We start from the raw sequence: 13,820 nt of genomic DNA, 5'->3' as shown, positions 1-13,820 counted from the left end.
TTGCTGTTGGGCAAGAAATACTTGACAAAACAGAGCCTTGTACAGGTCAGCATTGCTGCCAAGGCTACATAACATGACAACTGATCTGTAATAGCTGCAGTTGGGGAGCTGCATTATACAACTCCACACAGGAGCAAATAAAGATATACTGTAATTCTACCTCCCCGGGGTTTTTTTTTTTTTTTTTTTACACACAAAGTCTAAAGAGAAAATATTAAACATCAAGCGGGAAATTCATCAATATATTATAATAGCAGAAAGTGGATGGAAATTTTTACAAAATCACATCCAAAATTCAGCATGGAAATTGATCTGTGGTGCGGATTTAAAGGGAATCTGATTCATGATGCCCAAACTGCACGATTGCAGCCAGGTACATATTTCTCTGAATCGCTCCCGCTGACTAGTTGTGTCCCCGGCTATCTCTTCTCAGCACCGCACCAGGTGATTGGCAGGTCCCTATACGCACATGAGTGATAGACATGTCAATCATGTGCAGCACAGCGCTGGTAAGAGCAGGCAAGCGGCAGAGCTGGACTAGTCTGTTCCCTGGCTTTGGTCCCCAGCTGGATGGAGCATTAGGCCATGTTCACACAGGAGTGGAAAAAAATCAGAGGAAAAGTATAATAGAAACACGTCACCACTTCTGTATTTATCACCCACGCTTGGTTTTGGCTTACAAATACCGAGGTAAAAAACTCACCAAATACTGAATATGTGAGCGTGGCCTTTCAGAAAAATACACTGCTCAAAAAAATTATGGGAACACCAAAATCCCACATCCATAGTCAGGGCCGTATCTGCCACTAGGCACTTGAGGGCACGTGCCTAGGGCGGCAGGATGCGGGGGGCGCACTTGAGCAAGGTTTTTTTTTTTTTTTTAATAAAGTCCAGGGTCAAGCGCCCGCCCCCCTCCCCCTCCCTGAAGACTTCATACTCACCCTCCTCCAGGGGTGCCTGCTGCAACTCCGTCTCAGCGCCGGCAGCTCGTCCTGTCCTCAGCGGTCATGTGGTACCGCTCATTAAGGTGATGAATATGGACGCATATCCATCACTTTAATGAGTGGTACCACGTGACCGCTCATACAGGAAGGAAGACGCTGCAGAGATGCCGGGAAGTTCTGCGCCGCGCGGTGAGAGAAAGGTGAGTATGACAGGGGAGGGTGGGGGAGCCGTGCACACAGGGTGGGAGGATGGAGGAGCCGTGCACACGGTGGGAGGATGGGGGAGCTGTGCGCACAGGGTGGGAGGATGGGGGAGCCGTGCACACAGGGTGGGAGGATGGGGGAGCCGTGCACACAGGGTGGGAGGATGGGGGAGCCGTGCACACAAAGTGGGAGGATGGGGGAGCCATGCATACAGGATGGGGGAACCGTGCACACAGGGTGGGAGGATGGGGGAGCCGTGCACACAGGGTGGGAAGATGGGGGAGCCGTGCACACAGGGTGGGAGGATGGGGGAGCCGTGCACACAGGGTGGGAGGATGGGGGAGCCGTGCACACAGGGTGGGAGGATGGGGGAGCCGTGCACACAGGGTGGGAGGATGGGGGAGCCGTGCACACAGGGTGGGAGGATGGGGGAGCCGTGCACACAGGGTGGGAGGATGGGGGAGCCGTGCATACAGGATGGGGGAACCATGCATACAGGGTGGGAGGATGGGGGAGCCGAGCCATGGATACAGGATGGGAGGATGGGGGAACCAAGCCATGCATACCAGATGGGGAAGCCGAGCCATGCATACAGGATGGGAGCATGGGGGACATGTATGAGGAAACAGTACTGGGGAATGGGGGGCATGTATGAGGAAACAGTATGGGGGAATGGGGGCATATATGAGGAAACAATATGGGGGAATGGGGGCATATATGAGGAAACAATATGGGTGGATGGGTGCAGACAGTATGGGGAGCGAACGAGGGAATGTGTGTGGACACAGTATGAGTAGCGATGTGAAAAATGGATCTGGACAGAGAACGGGGAGTGAGGGTGATGGGATGTGTGCAGACAAAGTATGGGGAGTCAGGTGAGCAGGCAGTATAGAAAGTGATGGGGTAAATATATGATGAGACAGGATGGTGAACAGGGGGGATGTGAGAGGAGACAGTATGAGGAGGGGGGGAATAGTGTGAGGAGACAGTATGGGGGCAAAAAAGTGAGTGGGCACAGAATAGAAACTGAGAAGTGGGGGCGTAGCATGGGGGGGACAGTGAAAGGGCACAGCCAGGAGGGGACAGTATACCAAGGAGGGGGAGTGTGATGAGAGAGTACAGTATAAATACTGAGCCCTATAGGGGGACACAGTGTGAGAGGACAGTGAAGAGGGGGCCGGGTATGGAAAGGAGAGTTCAGTGTGAAGAGCATGTAGCATAAGAGGGACAATGTGGGGGTCATATTTTGTGCAGACAATATAGTGATGGGCAATTTTTTATTCAGGAGCATTATAATGACACTTGTATCTTTAACCCCTTAACGACCGCCGATACGCCTTTTAACGGCGGCCGCTAAGGGCACTTAAACCACAGCGCCGTTAATTAACCCCTTCATGACCCAGCCTATTTTGGCCTTAATGACCTTGCCGTTTTTTGCAATTCTGACCAGTGTCCCTTTATGAGGTAATAACTCAGGAACGCTTCAACGGATCCTAGCGATTCTGAGATTGTTTTTTCGTGACATATTGGGCTTCATGTTAGTGGTAAATATAGGTCGATGATTTCTGAGTTTATTTGTGAAAAAAACGGAAATTTGGCAAAAATTTTGAAAATTTTGCAATTTTCACATTTTGAATTTTTATTCTGTTTGACTTTTTCAATGAAAAATTGGCTCCAATCTTTAGCGGACACCATGTCGCGTTTGGAGAGCCCCCGTGTGCCTAAACATTGGAGCTCCCCCACAAGTGACCCCATTTTGGAAACTAGACCCCCCAATGAACTTATCTAGAAGCATAGTGAGCACTTTAAACCCCCAGGTGCTTCACAAATTGATCCGTAAAAATGAAACAGTACTTTTTTTTCACAAAAAAATTATTTTAGCCTCAATTTTTTCATTTTCACATGGGCAACAGGATAAAATGGATCCTAAAATTTGTTGGACAATTTCTCCTGAGTACACCAATACCTCACATGTGGGGGTAAACCACTGTTTGGGCACATGGTAAGGCTCGGAAGGGAAGGAGCGCCATTTGACTTTTTGAATGAAAAATTATCTCCATCGCTATCAGACACCATGTCACGTTTGGAGAGCCCCTGTGTGCCTAAACATTGGAGCGCTCCCACAAGTGACCCCATTTTGGAAACTAGACCCCCCAAGGAACTTATCTAGAAGCATAGTGAGCACTTTAAACTCTCAGGTGATTCACAAATTGATCCGTAAAAATGAAAAAGTACTTTTTTTTCACACAAAATTTCTTTTAGCCTTAATTTTTTCATTTTCACATGGGCAACAGGATAAAATGGATCCTAAAATTTGTTGGGCAATTTCTCCTGAGTATGTTGATACCTCATATGTGGGGGTAAACCACTGTTTGGGTGCACGGCAAGGCTCGGAAGGGGAGGCGTGCCATTTGACTTTTTGAATGGAAAATTAGCTCCAATCGTTAGCGGACACCATGTCGCGTTTGGAGAGCCCCTGTGTGCCTAAACATTGGAGCGCCCCTACAAGTTACCCCATTTTGGAAACTAGACCCCCAAAGAAACTTATCTAGATGCATAGTGAGCACTTATAACCCCCAGGTGCTTCACAGAAGTTTATAACGCAGAGCCGTGAAAATAAAAAATAATTTTTCTTTCCTCAAAAATGATTTTTAGCCCAGAATTTTTTATTTTCCCAAGGGTAATAGGAGAAATTGGACCCCAAATGTTGTTGTCCAGTTTGTCCTGAGTACGATGATACCCCATATGTGGGGGTAAACCACTGTTTGGGCGCACGGCAGGGCTCGGAAGGGAAGGCACGCCATTTGGCTTTTTGAATGGAAAATTAGCTCCAATCATTAGCGGACACCATGTCGCGTTTGGAGAGCCCCTGTGTGCCTAAACATTGGAGCTCCCGCACAAGAGACCCCATTTTGGAAACTAGACCTCCCAAGGAACTAATCTAGATGTGTGGTGAGCACTTTGAACCCCCAAGTGCTTCGCAGAAGTTTATAACGCAGAGCCGTGAAAATAAAAAATAATTTTTCTTTTCTCAAAAATGATCGGAGCACAGGGGGGTGGCATAGCAGCACGGGGGGAGCGGGCAGGAGCACGGGGCAGTGGAGCACAGGACCGAGGGGACCGGACCCCATAACGGAGCACTGGGGGGGCGATCGGTGGGGTGGGGGGGGTCACATTAGTGTTTCCAGCCATGGCCGATGATATTGCAGCATCGGCCATGGCTGGATTGTAATATTTCACCAGTTTTTCAGGTGAAATATTACAAATCGCTCTGATTGGCAGTTTCACTTTCAACAGCCAATCAGAGCGATCGTAGCCACGGGGGGGGTGAAGCCACCCCCCCTGGGCTGAAGCACCACTCCCCCTCTCCCTGCAGATCGGGTAAAATAGGAGTTAACCCCTTCACCCGATCTGCAGGGACGCGATCATTCCATGACGCCACATAGGCGTCATGGGTCGGATTGGCACGGGTTTTCATGATGCCTACGTGGCGTCATGGGTCGGGAAGGGGTTAACGGCGCTGTGGAAAAAGTGACTAGCGCCCCCCAGAGTCGGATTTTCTCTGGGGTCTCGGTTACTGGGGGCAGCTGAGACCCCAGAGAACATGATTCGGGTTTTTTTTACCGACCCCCGAGTTGCGATCGCCGGTAATTAACCGTTTACCGGCGGTTGCAAAAAAAAAACAAAAACGCGATTTCCCATTTAATTTCTCTGTCCTCCGATGTGATCGCACATCAGAGGACAGAGAAATGGAGTCCCCAATCGCCCCCGATGGCCCCCCGATACTCACCTGTCTCCACCGGTGCTCCTCGTGGCTCCCGATGGGCGCCGCCATCTTCTTCCGGCACCCGGGAGATCTTTGGGGTCTCGGCTGCTGGGGGTAGCCGAGACCCCAAAGAACATGATCGGGGTCGGTTTTTACCGACCCCTGTTTTACGATTGCCGGTAATTAACTGTTTACCGGCGACCGCAAAAAAAAAAAAAAAAGCGATGTGTAATTCTCTGTCCTCTGATGTGATCGCACATCAGAGGACAGAGAAATAGGGGGATTCGGGGACCCTATCATACTTACCGGTGTCCCTGGGTCCTCCTGCGTCCCCTCCTGCCCGCCAGCTTCTTCCTATGGAAAGAAAATGGCGGGCGCATGGGCAGTGCGCCCGCTCTCTGCTGCCATCTGCCGGCCAGCAGGAGAGAGGAGTTGGGGGCTAAAATTAGGGCTAGGGTTAGGGCTAGGGTTAGGGTTGGGGCTAAATTTAGGGTTAGGGTTGGAGCTAAATTTAGGGTTAGGGCTGGGGCTAAATTTAGGGTTAGGGCTAGGGTTGGGGCTAAAGTTAGGGTTAGGGTTGAAGCTAAAGTTAGGACTAGGGTTGCGGCTAAAGTTAGGGTTAGAGTTGGGATTAGGGTTTGGATTAGGGTTGGCATTAGGGTTACGTTTGGGATTAGGGTTAGGTTTGGGATTAGGGTTAAGGTTAGGGTTGGGATTAGGGGTGTATTGGGATTAGGGTTAGGTTTGAGGTTAGGGTTGAGATTAGGATTAGGGGTGTGTTGGATTTAGGGTTCGGATTAGGGTTCTGGTTGTTTTGGGGTTAGGGTTGCGATTATCCTTAGGGTTGTGATTAGGATTATGGATCGGGTTGGCATTAGGGTTAGGCCTCTTTCACACTTCAGTCTTTTGGCGTCAGTCTGAAACCGCCATTTTCGTCAAAAAGCAGATCCGCCATTTTTTTTTGGCAGATCCGCTCTTTTCCCATAGACATGCATTAGCGACGGATTGTGGCGGATGGTCGTCCATTCCATCCGCCATGCGACGGATCCGTCGAGATTTGGCGGACGTCATCTAGACATTGACGGCCATTGTAACGTTTTTTGTCTGTGCCGAAATGGCGGTTCGCGACGGATGCGTCGCGTTCGTCATTCCATAGAATGGCCGCCTATGGGCGACGGATCCGTCGTTACCGTCATTTCGGCGGATCCGTCACCCCAATCCGCTCTTTCAATTGCGCATGCTCCAAAAAGTAGACACTTTTCCCAGACAACCCCCAAGTAACGGATCCATCAAAAAAACGGTTCAGTTAGAACCGTTTTCTCAACAATTGTGACGGATCCGTCGATCCGTCACTATGTCGGAGCTGACTGACGCCAAACAACTGAAGTGTGAAAGAAGCCTTAGGGGTGTGTTGGGGTTAGGGTTGGAGTTAGATTTGGGGAGTTTCCACTGTTTAGGTACATCAGGGGGTCTCTAAACGCAACAGCCAATTTTGCACTCAAAAAGTCAAATGGTGCTCCCTCCCTTCCGAGCTCTGTCGTGCACCCAAACAGTGGTTTACCCCCACATATTGGGCATCAGCGTACTCGGGATAAATTGGACAACAACTTTTGGTGTCCAATTTCTCCTGTTACCCTTGTGAAAATAAAAACTTGGGGGCTAAAAAATCTTTTGTGTGGAAAAAAAATAATAATTTTATTTTCACAACTCTGCATTATAAACGTCTGTGAAGCACTTGGGCATTCAAAGTTCTCACCACACATCTAGATAAGTTCCTTGGGGGCTCTAGTTTCCAAAATGGGGTCACTTGTGGGGGGTTTCTACTGTTTAGGTACATCAGGGTCTCTGCAAACGCAACATAATGCCCGCAGACCATTCTATCAAAGTCTGCATTCCAAAATGGCATTCCTTCCCTTCCGACCTCTGCCATGCGCTCAAACAGTGCCCCCCCCACACATGGGGTATCAGTGTACTCAGGACAAATTGGACAACAACTTTTGGGGTCCAATTAATCTTGTTACCCTTGTCAAAATAAAAATTTGGGGGCTTAAAAATCTTTTTTGTGGAAAAAATTTTGTATTTTTATTTTCACGACTCTGCATTCTAAACTTCTGTGAAGCACTTGGGCATTCAAAGTTCTCACCACACAGCTAGATAAGTTCCGTGGGGGGTCTAGTTTCCAAAATGGGGTCACTTGTGGGGGGTTTCTACTGTTAGGTACATCGGGGGCTCTGCAAACGGAACATAACGCTCGCAGACCATTCTATCAAAGTCTGCATTCCAAAACGGCGCTCCTTCCCTTCCGAGCTCTGCCATGCGCCCAAACAGTGGTTTACCCCAACATATGGGGTATCAGCCTACTCAGCATAAATTGCACAATAAATTTTGGGGTCCAATTTCTCCTGTTACCCTTGAGAAAATAAAAAATTGCAGGCTAAAAAATCATTTTTGAGGAAAAAAAAAAAGGATTTTTTATTTTCACGGCTCTACTTTATAAATTTCTGTGAAGCACTTGGGGGTTTAAAGTGCTCACCACACATCTAGATAAGTTCCTTAAGTGGTCTAGTTTCCAAAATGGGGTCACTTGTGGGGGGTTTCTACTGTTTAGGCACATCAGGGGCTCTCCAAACGCGACATGGTGTCCGATCTCAATTCCAGCCAATTCTACATCGAAAAAGTAAAACGGCACTCCTTCTCTTCCAAGCTCTGTAGTGCGCCCAAACAGTGGTTTCCCCCCACATATGGGGTATCAACATACTCAGGAGAAATTGCACAACAACTTTTGTGGTCTAATTTCTCCTGTTACCCTTGTGAAAATAAGAATTTGTGGGCGAAAAGATCATTTTTGTGTAAACAAATGCGATTTTTTATTTTCACAGCTCTACTTTATAAACTTCTGTGAAGCACTTGGGGGCTAAAAGTGCTCACCACACATCTAGATAAGTTCCTTAAGTGGTCTAGTTCCCAAAATGGTGTCACTTGTGGGGGGTTTCCACTATTTAGGCACATCAGGGGCTCTCTAAACGTGACATGGCATCCGATCTCAATTCCAGCCAATTCTGCATTGAAAAAGTCAAACGGCGCTCATTCTCTTCCAAGCTCTGCGGTGCGCCCAAACAGTGGTTTACCCCCACATATGGGGTATCGGCGTATTCAGGAGAAATTGCACTACAACATTTATGGTTAAATTTCTGTTTTTACACTTGTGAAAATAAAAAAAAATGGTTCTGAAGTAAAATGTTTGCAAAAAAAAGTTAAATGTTCATTTTTGCCTTCCACATTTTTTCAGTTCCTGTGAAGCACGTAAAGGGTTAATAAACTTCTTGAATGTGGTTTTGAGCACCTTGAGGGGTGCAGTTTTTAGAATGGTGTCACACTTGGTTATTTTCTATCATATAGACCCCTCAAAATCACTTCAAATGTGATGTGGTCCCTAAAAAAATGGTGTTGTAAAAATGAGAAATTGCTGGTCAACTTTTAACCCTTATAACTCCCTAACAAAAAAAAAATTGTTTCCAAAATTGTGCTGATGTAAAGTAGACATGTGGGAAATGTTATTTATTAACTATTTTTTTGTGACATATCTCTCTGATTTAATGGCATACAAATACAAAGTTTGAAAATTGCAAAATTTAAATTTTTTTTGCCATGTTTCCATTTTTTTCATAAATAATCGCAAGTAATATCGAAGAAATGTTACCACTAACATGAAGTACAATATGTCACGAAAAAAAAATCTCAGAATCAGCAGGATCCGTTGAAGCATTCCAGAGTTATAACCTCATAAAGTGACAGTGGTCAGAATTGTAAAAATTGGCCTGGTCACTAAGTACCAAATTGGCTCTGTCACTAAAGGTACCTTCACACTAAGCGACTTTGCAGTGAGAACGACGACGATCCGTGACGTTGCAGCGTCCTGGATAGCGATCTCGTTGTGTTTGACACGCAGCAGCGATCTGGATCCCGCTGTGATATCGCTGGTCGGAGCTAGAAGTCCAGAACTTTATTTCGTCGCTTGATCACCCGCTGTCATCGCTGTATCGGCGTGTGTGACGCCGATACAGTGATGTGTTCACTTGTAACCAGGGTAAACATCGGGTTACTAAGTGCAGGGCCGCGCTTAGTAACCCGATATTTACCCTGGTTACCATTGTAAAAGTAAAAAAAAAAACAGTACATACTCACCTTCTGATGTCTGTCACGTCCCCCAGCGTCCACAGGGTTACGCGCTGCTGCCGAGAACTTCCTGCACTGACTGTGTCAGCGCCGGCAGTAAAGCAGAGCACAGCGGTGACGTCACCGCTGTGCTCTACTTTACTGCCAGCGCTGACACATTCAGTGCAGGAAGCTCTGAGAAGCAGCGCGTAACCCTGTGGACGCCGGGGGACATGACAGACATCAGAAGGTGAGTATGTACTGTTTTTTTTTTTACTTTTACAATGGTAACCAGGGTAAATATCGGGTTACTAAGCGCGGATGGTGCGAGACATGATGTCCCAGATGTGTTCAATCGGATTCAGGTCTGGGGAACGGGCGGGCCAGTCCATAGCTTCAATGCCTTCATCTTGCAGGAACTGCTGACACACTCCAGCCACACTCCAGCCACATGAGCTGTGGCATTGTCCTGCATTAGGAGGAACCCAGGGCCAACCGCACCAGCATATGGTCTCACAAGGGGTCTGAGGATCTCATCTCGGTACCTAATGGCAGTCAGGCTACCTTTGGCGAGCACATGGAGGGCTGTACGGCCCTCCAAAGAAATGCCACCCCACACCATTACTGACCCACTGCCAAACCGTTCATGCTGAAGGATGTTGCAGGCAGCAGATCACTCTGCAAGGAGTCTCCAGACTCTGTCACGTCTGTCACATGTGCTCAGTGTGAACCTGCTTTCATCTGTGAAGAGCACACTGTGCCAGTGGCGAATTTACCAATCCTGGTATTCTGTGCAAATGCCAAGCGTCCTGCACGGTGTTGGGCTGTGAGCACAACCCCGATCTGTGGACATCGGGCACTCAAACCATCCTCATGGAGTCGGTTTCTAACCATTTGTGCAGACACATGCACATTTGTGGCCTGCTGGAGGTCATTTTGCAGGGCTCTGGCAGTGCTTCTCATGTTCCTCCTTGCACAAAGGCTGAGGTAGCGGTCCTGCTGCTGGGTTGCTGCCCTCCTACGGCCCCTCCACATCTCCTGGTGTACTGCCCTGTCTCATGGTAGAGCCTCCAGCCTCTGGACACTAGGCTGACAGACACAGCAAAGCTTGTACTTTTGAACGATACCATTGGTTTTACCATGCCGTGTAACAGAAAACGGGAAAAAAATTCCAAGTGTGATGAAATTGCAAAAAAAGTGCAATCTCACACTTGTTTTTTGTTCGGCTTTTTTGCTAGGTTCACCAAATGCTAAAACTAACCTGCCATTATGATTCTCCAGGTCATTATGAGTTCATAGACACCAAACATGTCTAGGTTGATTTTTATCTAAGTGGTGAAAAAAAATTCCAAAGTTTGCTAAAAAAATAAAATAAAATTGCGCGATTTTCCGATACCCGTAGCGTCTCCTATTTTCGTGATCTGGGGTCAGGTGAGGGCTTATTTTTTGCGTGCCGAGCTGGCGTTTTTAATTATACCATTTTGGTGCAGATATGTTCTTTTGTTTGCCCGTTATTGCATTTCAATGCAATGTTGCGGTGACCAAAAAACGTAATTTTGGCGTTTTGATTTTTTTTTCCCGCTACGCCATTTAGCAATCAGGTTAATCCTTTGTTTTTATTGATAGATCGGGCGATTCTGAACTCGGCGATACCAAATATATGTAGGTTTGATTTTTTTTTTATTGTTTTATTTTGATTGGGGCGAAAGGGGGGTGATTTGAAGTTTTATATATTTTTTTATATTTTTAAAACACTTTTTTTTTTAAATTTTGGCATGCTTCAATAGCCTCCATAGGAGGCTAGAAGCATGCACTACACGATCGCCTCTGCTACATAGAGGTGAAGCACAGATCACCTCTATGTAGCAGAAATGCAGGTGTGCTTTGAACGCCGACCACAGGGTGGCGCACAAAGCAATCGGCCATCAACAACCATAGAGGTCTCAAGGAGACCTCTGGTTGTTATGGCAATGCAGCGATGACCCCCGATCATGTGACGGGGGTCAGCGGTGCGAGCACTTCCGGACGTGAGCGCTAGTTAAATGCCGCTGTCAGTGCTTGACAGCGGCATTTAACTAGTTAATGGGCGCGGTCGGATCGCGATTCGACTCGCTCTTATTGCGCGCACATGTCAGCTGTACAAAACAGTTAACATGTCGCGGCTTTGAGGTGGGCTCACCGCCGGAGCCCACCTCAAAGCGGAGGTTCTGCCAGCTGACGTACTATTCCGTCAGCTGGCAGAAAGGGGTTAATTTCTAAAGTGGGAGATTTGGTTTGGCTCTTATCCTAAGGGTATGCGCACACGTAGAATGATCCTCTGTGGATTTTTCCGCAGCGGATTTGATAAATCCGCAGGGCAAAAACACTGCGTTTTTCCTGCGGATTTATAGTGAATTTACCGCGGTTTTTGTGCGGTTTCCACTGCGGTTTTACACCTGCGGTTTTCTATTATGGAACAGGTGTAAAACCGCTGCGGATTCCGCACAAAGAATTGACATGCTGCGGAATGTAAACCGTTGCGTTTCCGCACGTTTTTTTCCGCAGCATGGGCACAGCGTTTTCGGTTTCCCATAGGTTTACATTGTACTGTAAACTCATGGGAAACTGCTGCGGACCCGCAGCTGCAGATCCGCAGCAAAATCCGCATCGTGAGCACATAGCCTAAGTCATGTGTGTTAGGATTGTTACTTCCAATAGGTGTCACTAGAGTTCTAGTTCTCTTCCTCTCTGGAAACAATTTGCATAATTTCTAAAGTGAAATCCAAAGAGAATCCGCAGCAAAATCTGCATGAGATACATTAAATCCACAACATATATTTTTTTGCATCACTAGTGGATGTACGTCAAGGCGGATACATTGCAAAACTTCAGACCTAAATTATGAGTCAGGACTCATTTCTTAGAGGGATTTGGCACTGAAGGAGAGCTGTCTTTTTTTTTCCGTCTGCTTTAATCTGTTCAGATGGCTGAAGCCCATATTATGCACATGGTATTTGCAGCATATTTCAGTCTAATGATCTGTTTATTTCCCAGGAGTGGAAACTGCTTCTTCTAGTCTATTCATTGTTGATACCACAACAGGCAAACTACCAACGCTGAAGCTGCCCATGATTATGTCATCTGCAAAGACAGCATGGCGAAGGCGAGGAGAAAACACAAAATATGCAGACGCACTCTGAAGGCAATAGTATCAAGAGGCTTTGCTTCTACGGACTGTGGTGGCATTTTGTAAATCTACTATATAATCGTCTAAGGGTCACTTCCGTCTGTTTGTCTGTCTGTCTGTCACGGAAATCCCAAGTCGCTGATTGGTCGCGGCAAAATGGCCTTGACCAATCAGCGATGGGCACAGTCCGGTGGCGAAAAGGCCACTCCCTACTCCCCTGCCGTCAGTGCCCGCTCAATACTCCCCTCCAGTCAGCGCTCACACAGGGTTAATGGCTGCGTTACACCGCATTATGCAGTGGTGTAACGTACTCCGTTAACGCTGCTATTAACCCTGTGTGACCAACTTTTTACTATTGATGCTGCCTATGCAGCATCAATAGTAAAAATATCTAATGTTAAAAATAATTAAAAAAAATAACATTATATACTCACCTTCCGTGGGCCCCCGGATGCAGCCGAGGCCTTTCCCGCTCCTCGCGACGCTCCGGTGACCGCTCCATGCATTGCGGTCTCGCGAGATGATGATGTAGCGGTCTCGCGAGACTGCTACGTCATCATCTCGCGAGACCGCAATGCACTCTTGAGACCGGAGCGTCACGAGGAGCATCGGTAAACGCCTGGGCTGGATCCGGGGGGGCCGACGGATGGTGAGTATATAATTATGTTTTATTTTAATTCTTTTTAACAGGGATATGGTGCCCACATTGCTATATACTACTTGGGCTGTGTTAGATACTGTGTGGGCTGTTATATACTACATCTCTGTGCTATATACTATGTGGGCTGTGCTATATACTACGTGGCTGTGGTATATATTACGTGGCTGGGCAATATACATCGCTGTGCTCTATACTACGTGGCCTATGTTATATACTGCATGGGCAGTGTTATACACTACGTCTCTGTGCTATATACTACGTGGCTGTGCTATATACTACGTGGGCTGTGTTATATACTACATCTCTGTGCTATATACTATGTGGGCTGTGCTATATACTACGTCTCTGTGCTATATACTACGTGGCTGGGCAATATACTACGTGTCTGTGCTATATACTACGTGGCTGGGCAATATACTATGTGGCTGGGCAATATACTACGTGGGCTGTGTTAGATACTGCGTGGGCTGTGTTATATACTACATCTCTGTGCTATATACTACGTGGCTGTGGTATATATTACGTGGCTGGGCAATATACTACATCGCTGTGCTCTATACTACGTGGCCTATGTTATATACTGCATGGGCAGTGTTATACACTATATCTCTGTGCTATATACTACGTGGTTGTGCTATATACTACGTGGCTGGGCAATATACACTACGTGGGCTGTGTTATACACTACGTGGGCTGTGTTATACACTACGTGGGCTGTGTTATACACTACGTGGGCTGTGTTATACACTACGTGGGCTGTGTTATACACTACGTGGGCTGTGTTATACACTACGTGGGCTGTGTTATACACTACGTGGGCTGTGTTATACACTACGTGGGCTGTGTTATACACTACGTGGGCTGTGTTATACACTACTTGGCTGTGCTATATTTCTCTGCTGTATCTGTGCATCATGAATCGTG

The 13,820-nt window shown here is 47.1% G+C and overlaps 1 protein-coding gene across 2 annotated transcripts in view; it reads right to left on the bottom strand.

Annotated features, from left to right (window-relative positions):
• The window catches only part of GPSM1 (G protein signaling modulator 1), a 347,209-nt gene that overhangs the window by 319,500 nt on the left and 13,889 nt on the right, over positions 1-13,820 (bottom strand). The window lies entirely within an intron of this gene.

This window comes from Ranitomeya variabilis, chromosome 2 (genome assembly GCF_051348905.1).
Source record: "Ranitomeya variabilis isolate aRanVar5 chromosome 2, aRanVar5.hap1, whole genome shotgun sequence".
NCBI classification, from domain to species: domain Eukaryota; kingdom Metazoa; phylum Chordata; class Amphibia; order Anura; family Dendrobatidae; genus Ranitomeya; species Ranitomeya variabilis.
Note: the sequence above shows the minus strand (reverse complement) of the source record. Positions and strands in the feature narration are given on the sequence as shown.